The 13,558-nt window shown below is 41.9% G+C and overlaps 1 long non-coding RNA gene across 1 annotated transcript in view; it reads right to left on the bottom strand.

Annotated features, from left to right (window-relative positions):
* Window positions 1-13,558, bottom strand: part of LOC144327848 (uncharacterized) — a 67,843-nt gene that overhangs the window by 14,969 nt on the left and 39,316 nt on the right. The window contains exon 2 of the long non-coding RNA XR_013393016.1: window positions 4,411-4,459. This is a non-coding gene — a long non-coding RNA (uncharacterized LOC144327848). The remainder of the gene's footprint in view (window positions 1-4,410; window positions 4,460-13,558) is intronic.

Genomic DNA, 13,558 nt, shown 5'->3' with positions numbered 1-13,558 from the left:
AAAAGGTACTTTCGTAAAAAATAATCTTCTCCTATTTTTGATTATAATTAGGTATTTTTAAAATAAATATAATTGTGAGAACTGATAAAAGCTCATTACATCCTGTAAACATATGTGTCATTAATCTTTTCATGCATTTGGTCCACCAGTTTAATCCTACAATGCTTAGGAGCTGAATACCTGCAAATAGATATACAGTCATACCTTGGTTTGCGAATGCCTTGCAACTCGAACGTTTTGGCTCCCGAACACCACCAACCTGGAAGTGAGTGTTCCGGTTTGCAAACGTTCTTTGGAACCCAAATGTCCGACGGGGCTTCCGATTGGCTGAGAAGCTGCGATTGGGTTTTTGAACATTTTCAGAAGTTGAACGGACTTCTGGAACGGATTCCACTCGAGAACCAAGGGACGACTGTATATAGCGTGAGCAGCTGGAAACTATTGCAAATACCTACAAGCTTCTGTATTTGCATAAATTAGAAAATCCCCTAAAATAAAATCTTCTATTTCTAATTTGCCAAGTAGCAATATCAAGTGGGTGTAGTCTTCCTTTCCTTTACGATGAAGTTTGGCTTTTAATAGCCAAAATATTTTGTAAAAGGTAAACTACAAGACACACACTCATGAGGGGGCTTTCTCCTTCTTGCTTTGTAGCAAGTTGCAGATAGGAGGTATTCTGTTTGTTTGGTTGTTCCTACCTTCCCAGGCTTACTGGAAACAAGAAAGTCCCACAAGCAGCTTTCAGGATGCTGTTCAGTTGGGGATTTGAGTATTATGAGCATCACACCCAGCAAACCTCATGGTTGCTATAACAAAATGTACATTTTGTATCCATATCAATAGGTCAAAATGTACTAATTCTTTTTTTACAATAACTTATCAGAACTGCTTATTGTATAACTGTAATTTATTTCATTTTACATATATGACTTTAAATAGCCTAAATTTCAGCCACCTTGACTGATAAAATCTTGTCTTGACTGATAAAATTAAAGGAAGAATAAGCTTTTATTGTATTCAATAGTATTCTAAGTATTAAAATGGGTGAGACTCAGGAGTGGATTGAGGTCCCTTATAATAGCCTGAACAGCAAACCATTATAAGACACCTGAGTTTTACTAACTTTAATGCTTAGAATTCCTCCACCCACAATAGCCATTATACACCTTTTCTTCCCTCTTCCCCACATCAGCTACCCATTGCCAATAAGTAGGAGGGCCTTAAGTTTCCAGACTGTCTTCAAATCATGAATTGGAAATAATGATACAGTCTGACATTTTCATTTGCCTACTGGTTTATTATTAGTCAGCAGTTCATGTTATTCAGTCAAGAATAATCATATGTGAATGCATAATTCATTTCTGCAGTGCCAGACAGACAATTAACAGTAAACATGTAGTCAACATCCTATCAGGTTCTGGTTCAATAAAATTAATAGCCAGTTGGCCACAGAATAATCCAAGAATAGATACCCATGATATAAATGCCTGATAATGTTTCCAAGATGTAGTGAATACTGTACCTTAGGGCAAGGCTTAGCTATTAAAATATAACAGAAGAGGCCAAACAACTGGTGCTCATTGTAGAACACAAATAGAATACAAATACAGGTAACTTACACTTATTTAAAATACGTGCTCACAGCTTTACATGTTGCAGAATTTTTTTTAAAAATGATGACAAATTGCACACACAATGAGAAATTAAGAAAATGGTGCAAAAGTAGCACACGGGGTGGGGAGCAGAGAGGGTGCGAGAGCATAAAAAATGGCCAGCAATCCCAAAAGTCTTCATGAAAGTGTTTGGCTGTGGAAGAGGCAGATGAAGAGGGTGACTGGAGGAGGCCACAGAGATTTGTGGAGGTGTTTGGAGAGCTTCAGACCACAGAATGGTCCCAAAGCACAAGGCATTACCATCATCAGCTGATGGGAAACCCAAGAAGCGGGGGGTGGATCCCACACTGGAAGAGAAGTTGGCTCTACTGGACTGCTTCAGAGATGGCATGTCTGTGTGTACTGTGGCACTCAGATGCGGCTGTAATTAGTCCATCATCCATGCCATCAGTGTGCATGAGAACGAGATCTGTGAGGCTGTGGCAGCAAGCACACCACTGACTGCAAAGGTGACAAGCCAGGTGCAGGACAAGGCTTTGATGAATATGGGAGAAAGCACTGAACTTGTAGCTAGAAGACATAAACTGGAAACGTGCTCCTATGGATGGCAGCATCTTGCATCAAAAGTTTCCAAGCCTATATGACCACTTCAAACTTTCCACCACAAATGGGGACTGGCCTACCAATGAATTTAAAGCCAACCCAAGTTGGCTTAACAGTTTTAAGATCTGCTTCAACCTGAAGAATATCTTAACGACAGGGGAGGCTGCATCTGCAGACTAAGAGGCTGCAAAAACATACCTTGTGCAACTAAAGCAGTTACTGGATGACAAGGCATACCTTCCAGAGCAAGTCTTCAACACAGGGCAGACAAGACAGGGCTTTTCTGGACGCAAACGCCTGAGTGGACTTGCTTTGTCAAAGCTGAAAAAAGAACCCCTGGATAGAGCAACTGTGCTGCTCTGTGGCAATATGGCTGGACACTTAATACATTGGTCTGGTTTCTTTTTAGACAATGATAGCTTCATAACACACAGAGTGGCCCCCTATGCACTTGCTGAAAATAAATAAATAAATAAATAAATTTTTAAAAAATAGGGAAAAAGGAGTTAGATAAAGCCTCTAAGTTGTTTTGGTGTTTTAATCTGAAATCAAGCTGGATTTAAGCTTATTAGTTCTCTGGTAACTTCTCTCTTTTTCATTGTGGGTGTTGGTTTATTTATGGATGGATGTTCTGTATTATTTTATTAATGCTATTGCTACAAGTCTGTCGTGACTTTTGGCTAGAACAATAATCTTATGAATTTGAAACTTAATAAAGCTAGGCTTGCTAAACAGTTCTCAAAAAAACCCATGCCCTAAATCAAGAATCTGCTTCCTGTGCTTTGGCAATCAAACAAAAAGGTCTGGGTGACTTCTTCATTTCTGCACTGGTTCCACAACTGCTTCACTTCAACAGTGATGTGTTACCATGAGGAGAAACACTTGCAGCTTAAAAAGATGCTGCTTGTAGACAGTGCTCCTGGGCATGTATTTCCTCTCATGACCCTATTGTCCTTGCCCTTCTGTACTTTTGAATGGAATGGATAACCTCTTCTGAGCTCCTATTCAATATATTATATAAGCCCACCTTTTAGAATGGTTTACCTTATATAGTATTTTGTTCTCTAATATCAAACTCAAATCCTCTAATAGTACAAACTCATTTCCAGTTATGAGGAACTTTTAAAGCAAATTATTTGCAACTAAAGAAGAGAATTAGATGAGTGAGTAATTCTTATAAAAACAGAACTGAAGGCACTTTATCATAGAAAATGAATATTCAACAGAAAAGCTTAATGGTCATTTATAAAAGGGTGTGAGTTTAATACATAGTTCGGGGCTGCTAAGGAAGGATACACAAAAGGATTTCCTGTTTTTGTGGATATCTGCCTTTGCTTTGCTTTAGTCGGTTTGAAGCTTTGTGCATAAAGCTATTTGAAACTGGCTACCATACCTAACATTTTTATTTCAAAGATTCAAGTTTACTTGCAGGATATTACAATGTTATTTTAAATGTGTAACTATTGTTTTTAGTTGTGCAGCTAGAACTAGTATTTATATATTTAAAATATTCAATGGTAACAAAATATGCAATAAGCAGGTCTTTAAAATAAGTTGCGAATTAAAGATATTTCAAGTAGTTTTAATTGAAAAACAAAGTGTTATACTCATTTATATTAAAACAAGATGAACCACTGCAATTAAAAATTACTTTCATTTTTACTCAGACTTGGCTGGAATCCAAAAACCACAAAACTATTGCTATGCACCCAAGAGGGCTCTGAGTTTATGCTTCTTAAATGGCAAACCATTTTTGAAACTGAGGAAGCAGTTTGAGCTAAGCTATAACATGGGGCTTTGCAGAGACCCTCTAGAGAAACATAAGATGCCAAAATAGTATGAAATACAGTGGCCACATTAAGACATTAACCCTAAAGATGTCCACAAGCCTACATCCCACCCTTCTCCAGTGCAGTCATGAGGCGATCCGAAGAACTTCGACTTTCAACTAACCACAGTTTGTTATAGCCAAACCAGACAAACTGTTGTTACCTTTAACAATAGTTTGTCTGAACAAATTAATTGTGCTTGAGCCTGGAATATTTGGATATGCCATAGTTATAATCTTCTATGGTCCTAATGTTCGCAAATTTAACAAATAATCAACTGAGGTTAGCCATTTCTAATGTATCTGTTATGTGTCATACAACTTGGAAACATTTAAATTCAGTCAAAAGTTAGGTAGGGTACTTACCACAGAAAATCTTGCCCTCCAGGACATCAACATATGTTGAAAACACTTTCTGAAAGAAAACAGTGAACACAGTGTGTAAGAACTTTACAATTTTGATACAGAATTGAACACAGATTGAGTATATCTTACTCTGAGTTACTCTGTCCCAACTAAAATTATAGTTGCAGAATTGCAAAAGGTCTCATGTACGGTATATCCAGGACAGCCCCCACCCCCAAATTCCAATAATGCCCGATACTTGCTGCAGTCCCCACACACCCCATCCCATTTATTTATAAAAGTATTTCTACACCACCTATCATAAAAATATCAGGGCAGTAAACAACAATTAAACATTATTACAAACAATATAATCATAGAAGTAAATGCCTAATCAGTTTTAAAAGTGGCAAAGAGCTCCTGGTTTAAAAGAGGCACCTGAAAGTCAAAAGAAGGAAACTTGCTGATTCTCTGCTGTAATAATATTGTGCAGCAGGCGAATGGCGATGCTAGATGCCCGACTTATAGAAGCCAGTCAGGCCTCTGTAACATGGGAGACAACTAGCAGTGCTCCTCCAGTTGATCTCAGTGATCAAGTTGGGTTATAAGAGCTCAGGTCATCTTTATTGTACCCTGGTCCCAAGTTGATCAGAACTCTGCATATTGGCATAAGAACATGGGTTGATTATCACACATGTGCAGAGTTCTGTTGCACTCATGCCCTTCTTGTGAGTTTCCAATAGGCATCTGACTGGTCACTTTGAGAACATGACACTGGACATGATGGGCCTAAGGTCAGATCAAGCTGAGCTCATCTAACATTCTTAGGAAATATTCAAAATTAATTCCATTATTGTTGTATATCGCCAGTATCAACTTACATATGAAATGTTTCAACAGGTTTAGTAGACCTAATTATAATCACTGTGACATGAGAGGGATCTGTCATGGTCATAATTCACTGATGGTTTAGACTCTTTACTGGTTTCTCCTTTCCCAAGTTGTAACAACTATTGTTCAATAAGGTACAAGAGGCATTTAACTATTTAAGATGCTTTCAGAAAGTTCAAATGCCTGAAGAGCACCAACTGCATTTTTTTATTTCTTAAACATATTTCTGAAATGTAATTAAAAAGTTAACAGCCAAGGGTCACAGCAACAAAAAACAATATCCATTTGCTAGCAAAAGTACATTTTAAATTAGAGAGACAAGAGCTCAGTTTGAGAAAAAGTCTGAAGCCTCAAAGCAGTCTTGCAAAGCATTCCAAAGCCTTAGCCTCTGGTTCAAGACAAACATATTTCAGCTGAAAATAAATGCCAGACGACTTCTGCCTTCAGATTCAGCAGACAGTCTTGGAATAAATCCTATAACTCAAATGTTGCTCTGGTGTGAGCAATGTGAAAGACAGGAAGAGAAACAGCGGCAAAGAAAAGAACCTAATTTAAGTCTGATCCAGCGTTTTAATAGCACATTTCATCTATTTATGCCTACTAACTGAGCAACATAAATTTTATCTGGCAGCATCAAGGAGTAAAGAGTGAAGCCACCACATATATTATGAGTTTGAGAAAAAGTACACATTAACAGTGGAATTCAGTTTTGTGCTATCATGAACATGCTGTCTGCACAAGCACTGCAGTTTGCCAAATGGAAGGATTCCTCCGCTCACGTCCCTGTGCGCTCTTCTGCTGCTCTCTTGACCCACACAGAGCAAATTTCAGGGGGCATTGTGGGGGGAGAAGAAAGAGGAGACAGGGAAAATCCCTTGGGGTGGCAGAAACTTCCCTAAAGGCTTGGAGCTTAGAAAACAATTTCCTCTTCCAACAGCAGGAGCAAAAGGGTGGGAATTTAACTTGCTAAATCACCCTTGCATACTGGCAATATTTCCTCTTAGAAATTACAACAAAAATATGTTTAGAATATATGGGAGGATCTGGACTACATACTGGATTAATTTATGGTGCTACTTGGATCTAGCTGTCCTCTGTGTCCTCTCATAGCCACCTGACATTTACACATGGAAATTGCTTGATAAGACCCTGCTGGACTGGCTCTGACCTGAGTGTACAATGAGCTGACTGACTGAGGGTGTCCTTTGCAAATGCACCACAAAGCAACAAAAGGCTGAATCCTGAATCCTAACTCACACCTAGCCAATCACAATGAAAGAGGGGCAAATGGAGAGGGTGGTTTGGGCTATTTCTGTTTGGGAAGAACACTTGAAAAACAAGGTGTGGCATGGGGAACAGTGTTTGAAAAGCAAAAGCCCAAATGCCCCTTGGGCATCCAGACCCAGTTATGAGATTCTTTTGATTCCGGCCATTAATAAATAAATTAATCCAGGAAGACCCATCAAGCTATCATCAACTGGTATTTTATAAGTTAGATCTGCCCTCCTCACAAAACCACCTGGAGAAGGGTTTCCGACCTATTAACAGGGAAGGTGGAAACTTAGGGGGAAATGGGAATACAGAATACAGTTACAGTATACCTAGCAGTTACAAAAGATGAGTAAGAATCAGAGGGCTACAGAATTGCTATGGTGCTGCACTGCACAGGAGAAAATGGTTTAGAAATATACAATGTTCCTAATATCTATTCAGAGCCAAAATACAGGAAAGTAACAGAAGCCCTTAGCATAACAGAAGCCCTTAGTGCAGGAATAGTGCATGGTGCCCTTCAAATTTTGATGGACTACAACTCCCATCAACTCCAACTATCACATCCAATTGTCAAGTATGATGACAGCTGTAGTCCAGCAACATCTAGAGACCACAATGCTGGCCACCCCAGCTTGGCACATTCAAAAAATGTGATCCCAGGAGAAACCCTGTTTTGAGTTGTTCCCGTTCTGGGAACTTCCTTGCGATGAGGCAGCAGGCATAGAGTCTTGTCACAACATTTAAGGGTTAGATCCCAACATTGTATCTACAGTTCTAATGCTCAGTTGCAGCATTGTTTTCAGTATTTCCAACAGGAAGCTCAAAAACAAGCTCTTGGAAAACCCTAACTTGACTCTAGCACAAATAATTAATATCTGCAAAGCAAAGGACCTTATGAGGGCTCAGAGAACAGCAATGACTGCAGAAATAATTGTTTTTGCCATTCAGCACAAGAGCCCACAACTTCTTGAGGAGGAAGAAAGTCCCTGAGGCAGGCCTCTGCAGCAGACAGCCTGGTAGCTGCAAAAGACAATTTCCTGCTGAAGATATAGGTGCGTCCACAAGCCCAGGCAGTGCAAAGATTCTGGTGAAACCTGTAATGAGTGTGCAGAGGGCAACTACTTTGCTAAACGGTGCAAGACACAACTTATATGTTCTTACCTCACCAGAAAGGAATGCCTCACTTATGGAAGCAATTATTACATGCCAGCGAGCAAAGCAAACAGAAACCAATGTGCCTGGTATAGCAGTTATTGTATTATTATTATTATTATTATTATTATTATTATTATTATTATTATTATTATTATACAACAACAACAACTGAATTTATATGCAGCCCTATAACTGGAGGTCTGTAGCTAACATCCCAGATGCTTTTAAGCCAGACATGGAGGTAATGCCAACACAATTCCATGGGACATTGAACAATGCTTGCAAGATGATTTATACTCAGCAAAACAAATGTGACACCAGTTTTATTTGTGGCGGCAACAGTCAAACCAAGAAGCACTATCATTGCTCCTGTGTGCATGGTTCCAACACATAAAATTTAACCTTCTATATCAAAGACACTGGAAATCCACCACTTGGCAGACTGGCCTGACGTGCCTTGACTTGGTTCAATGCATTCATGGTATAGCCCTGCATACCTCAACCAAGACAGAGGACCTCTTCAAATATTTTTGAGGACTGGGGCACATTCCATGTGTTGCATCACATTTATTATGATGAATGGCGGACAACAGATTCGAGGCTGAATCCCAACAAGACAAAAATACTGTTTCTGTGGGAAAGGGGGCAGGCAGGTTTGGCCCACTCCCTGATCCTGAATGGGGTACCGTATTTTTCGCTCCATTGGACGCACCGGACCACAGGACGCACCTAGTTTTTAGAGGGGGAAATCAAGGAAAAAAATATTATCCCCCCCCCCAGCCCCAAAGAGCAACGGACAGGCTGCACGCAGCCTGTCCACTTCTCCCAGAGCTTCTTGGGGCTGCGGGGGAAGCCTGGGTCCCCCCCCCCCCCAGCCCCAAAGAGCAAAGAAGCCAAGACAGTGTGCGGGGTCCATAGCCGCGCAACATCTCCAGCCAGGAGCTAAACCTCTCCAGTGCAGCTAAAGAAGAAGACAAGGCAGCAAGCGCGATCCATCCCGCTCGCTGCCTTGGCTTCTTCTTTAGCCTTGTGCAGCATCTTTAGTCTTGCGCAATGGGATGGATTGCGCCTGCTGTCCACCGGGGCTGGACTAGATGACTCCTGGGGTTCCCTTCCAACCCTGCAATTCTATGACCTCGGAAGGTGTTTGGGGTCTCCACCACTGGAGGCTTTTAAGCAGCGGTTGGGGGACCATCTGCCTGGCGTTCTTTAGCTGTGATTCCTACATTGTGAGGGGGCTGGGCTAGATGACCCTCGGGTGGCCCTCCCAACTCTATAAAGTCCTACAGTTCTGCGGCAGGAGATCCACAGCCACTTCACACAATGCTCACTCCCAATTTTCATCTAAGAGACATGTGGCTTCAGTGTCTAGGTAGGTACCCCCCTACCTGCCACACTTCCCCCACCCCACTTAAGCTGAGGGAATTCCTGCCCAGAGAAGCTCCCAGCAATCACGGAGGAGGAATCCGCTGCAGCCGTGAGCAGCGGAGGATCCATGGTCCCCTTCCTTCCCTCCTCCGTAGTTGCTTTGAAGCAGGAAAGTGGGAGAGGAGCTGCTTACACGAGTGTAAGCTGCTCCCCTCCCACATTGCCGCTTCAAAGCAATCACGGAGGAGGGAATCCGCTGAAGCCTCCAGCAGAGGAGGATCCATGGTCCTCTTCCTTCCTTCTTCCGTAGTTGCTTTGAAGGAGGAAAGTGGGAGAGGAGCTGCTTACACGAGTGTAAGCTGCCCCCCTCCCACTTTCCTGCTTCAAAGCAATCATGGAGGAGGAATCCGCTGCAGCCGTGAGCAGTGGAGGATCCATGGTCCCCTTCCTTCCCTCCTCCGTAGTTGCTTTGAAAGAGGAAAGTGGGAGAGGAGCTGCTTACACGAGTGTAAGCTGCCCCCTCCCACTTTCCTGCTTCAAAGCAATCACGGAGGGGGGAATCTGCTGAAGCTTCCAGCAGCGGAGGATCCATGGTCCTCTTCCTTCCCTCCTCCGTAGTTGCTTTGAAGGAGGAAAGTGGGAGAGGAGCTGTTTACACGAGTGTAAGCTGCTCCCCTCCCACATTGCCGCCTCAAAGGGAGCCCGGGAGGAGGGAATCTGCTGCAGCTTCCCCCACCTCCCGCAGAAGCCGCACGCTCTTTAAAGGGGCGGTGCGGCTTCTCCTGGCTTTTCTGGGAGGTGGGGGGATTCCCCCACCTCGTAGAAAAGCCTGCAGGAGCCGCACAGCCTTTAAAGAGGGCGCCGCTCTTGGGGGCTTTTCCCCCAGCAGGGAGAAGGGACTGCTGCAGCCAGTCAGTCCCTTCTCCCTCCTGGAGAAAAGCCCGCAAGAGCACACAAAGCTTGTGTGTGGCTCTTGAGGGCTTTCCCTGCCTGCCTCCCCCTGCATTCGCTCCATAGGACGCACACAGATTTTCCCTTGCTTTTTAGGAGGGAAAAAGTGCGTCCTATGGTGCGAAAAATACGGTAATTGTGCTCCTTAAAGGACCAGGTGTGTGCAGCCTTGGGGTCATTTTGGACTCACAGCTGTACATGGAAGTGCAGGTTTATTCTGTGTCCTGGGCAGTTGTTTACCAGCTCAATCTGGTACGTAAGCTGAGACCCGACCTGGCTGTGCACTGTCTCGCCAGAGTGGCACATGCTCTGGTTATCTCCAGCAAAGACTACTACAATGTGCTACATTTGAAGGTGACTCAGAAACTACAACTAATCCAGAATGTGGTGACTAGGAACGATCGCTGGAACCATATAACCCAAGTCCTAAAAGAATTACATTGGATCCCAGTACGCTTTTTGAGTACAATTCAAAATGTTGGAGCTGACCTTTAAAACCCTAATTGGCCTTGGCCCTGTTGCCGCTACAGCATCTGCTCTGCAGAGGCCTTGCATGCCACATCTGCCTCCTGTGCCATCCCCCACCCCCAGAACCATCCTTGCTTCTCCTTGGCAGCAGCCAAGCGGAAGCCCCCGACTCGTGTGTGTGTTTCCGGTGCTTTTTTCTACTAAAAGGGTGGTGGTATTCTTAATCTTAAAAGAGGTGTATTAACTTTGCTGAACATCTTTACCTGAAGGAGTGTCTCCACTCCCATCGTTCTGCCCGGACGTTGAGGTCCAGCGCCGAGGGCCTTCTGGCGGTTCCCTCATTGCGAGAAGTAAAGCTACAGGGAACCAGGCAGAGGGCCTTCTCGGTAGTGGCGCCCGCCCTGTGGAATGCCCTCCCATCAGATGTCAAAGCGATAAATACACCGTATTTTTCACCCTATAGGGCGCACCGGGTTTCGGGCTGCAGGCTGCTGTCCACAAGCCTTGGAAGCCCGGCGGGAAGATAATCTGGCCTGCTGACGGTCTGGGAATCAGCATGTTTTTACATGAGTAGAATGTGTGCTTTTATTTAAAATGCATCTCTGGGTTGTCTGTGGGGCATAGGAATTCGTTCTTTTTTCCCCTTTCAAAATATAGTCCGGCCCTCACAAGGTCTGAGGTAGAGTGGACCGGCCCCCTGCTGGAAAAGTTTGCTGACCCCTGCTTTAGAATGGTGTGGTAGCTGACATAGTAGACTGCAAGGAAAAGTGGAAGTTTGAGGAAATCACCTCCACCCATTTTGGCTCATGGAAGCCTTTGCTATATCAAACAGCCCTACTGTCAGTGAAGGGGCACAACTGGATGCAACTCAATGCATTGTTAAGGGAATCCACATTGTAATGTTTTTATGCTTAAACGTTAAACGAAAAACATTTCCCCTATTATCCTTGAAACAGACTGGTTTGAAACATGCTGCCACATTCTTGTTCATTCATCTGACATATGGTAAATTATAAAGGACGTTATTAAACAAAAAAATTTGGAGCAGTCTCTTGGCATTTGCTTAACACTTGCAGCTTTCTCTTAGAAGGAGGGATACCACCACATATTGTTGATTGATTCCTAAGACACATTTTAACACACTGGTCTAGGATAACAATTGCATTTATCTACAACACAGTCACCTAGAGCCTTCTGTTACCTTGCTGCAAGTCAGTGTGATCTGCATATCAATATATTGAGTTACCACAGTAACAGGAAGAAACTAACTCAAAAACAGCAATGTATAAAAATAGAAATGAAGAGGAGCAGTTCAATCCACAACCCAGGTAAAAATCTTAATCACAATTAACACCAAGTTGCATAAATTGGAGAATTAGAATGTGAAAGTTATTCTATCAGTTTAAATCTCTGCTAGAATGTGTGTCCCTGAGAGCCCTTATTTCAGCCTTAGGGCCACTGAGAGGATTTCTCTCAAAGTTTTTCATATGAGCATTTTGAACTATCAGTTGATAAAAATAACTTTTCCAAAGCCAGATATATTTAAAGCTTTGAACATACCACATACTTCTCAATTTTATGTGTCGTATTACATAATAATATTGCTATGCAGAAGTTTGATGTATGAGGCTTATTAAAGTTTTATACTTTGCACTCTTGAGCTAATGAGAGCCAATACACTTCAAAACAAAATGTTCAAAGCTCAGACACATATGCTGAACATGTGTGCATACAAAAAGGTTTCAAAATTTTGTTAAAAATGTGAAAATGAGTAAAGCTCCTGTTACACTTGATAAATATCAGCTGTCCTGCAATTCAGGCCAATATGTACAAATTTTCATAAACCACAGGACTTGAAAAGGAAATTTTGACTTCAATAGCTGTATGTAATGCATTCTACATGGCAATACTAAGTCAAGGTCAAGAGTTCAAAGGTTTCACTTCAATATGGGAAAAGCTACCTTTTAAGAATATGCCACTGCTATCCCTTTACTAGTAGAAGTAAAATCACTAATGTCAATAAAGTGAGCAAAGACTGAAATAATTCATTCAGCTTGACCTTTCTTTTATTTAGATTCTTTGTACCAAAATATGTGCTAGCCTATGAAAGGACATATCCTGCAAAAATGGTAATACAGTAAACCCACAACTTACACGAGAGTTATGTTCCAGGGATCAGACCTAAAGCCAAAATTGGGTTTAGTCAAAATTAGGTTCAGGGGCAGATGAGATTGCACCTAAATTGCAGTCTTACTGAATAACAATAAATGACAGCTACTGAACTTATTTATTCTTCATGTTTACTTTCATGGCAATCTATTTTTGTTTCTAGTTTTAAACAACATGACCTGTAGGGAGCAAGCTACATGAAAAGAAGCCACTATTACAATACAAAGTGAAATTAACCTACCTTTCTTACTTTCAAGATTCAAGTTAGTGTTTTCATACTAAGCCCCAGCACTACTTTTTGCAAACAATATTCCTCAGTGAAATAAAAAGTATTATTTGCATATCACCACTTATAACTATTGGGAGCTTTACCAGGCAAAAATCAAGCAGGGCATGTACAGAGATTTAATGTTCCTGATGTTTCCACAGCCAGGAGCTCCAAGAAAATATGGCAAAATCAAAGCTACAACCTCCAAAGAACTGTTGTGGTGAATGCCAGAACATTATTTTTCCATAACAGAAAAGCTGGCAACATGTGTTGGTCGAAAAGAAAGACTGCCCCCAATCTGTTTCTGGGACCAATTAAAAGTGCTGTCTTTAACTCTTAAAGCTGTAAACAGTTTGAAACCAGGTTGCATGAAAAGTTCTCCCTCCTCCCAAATATTCCTAACCAAGATACCTTTTTCAGTGGTGGCCTGAAACTCTCCCTAGAGTTTCTATGGCCTTTTCAATGCCAGGCGAAGACACTCTTTGTTCATCCAGGATTTTTTAATATTGTGCTTAAATTAATATTGGGCTGTTGAGGCTACTGTGGCCTTAATCTGAGCTGTAAACAATTTATGCTATCTTTTACAAGGAATATTTTCTGTTGTTTTTTAATTTGTTACTGTTGATT

This window comes from Podarcis muralis, chromosome 5, assembly GCF_964188315.1.
Source record: "Podarcis muralis chromosome 5, rPodMur119.hap1.1, whole genome shotgun sequence".
Lineage (NCBI taxonomy): Eukaryota > Metazoa > Chordata > Lepidosauria > Squamata > Lacertidae > Podarcis > Podarcis muralis.
This window is presented reverse-complemented; position numbering and strand designations above follow the sequence as displayed.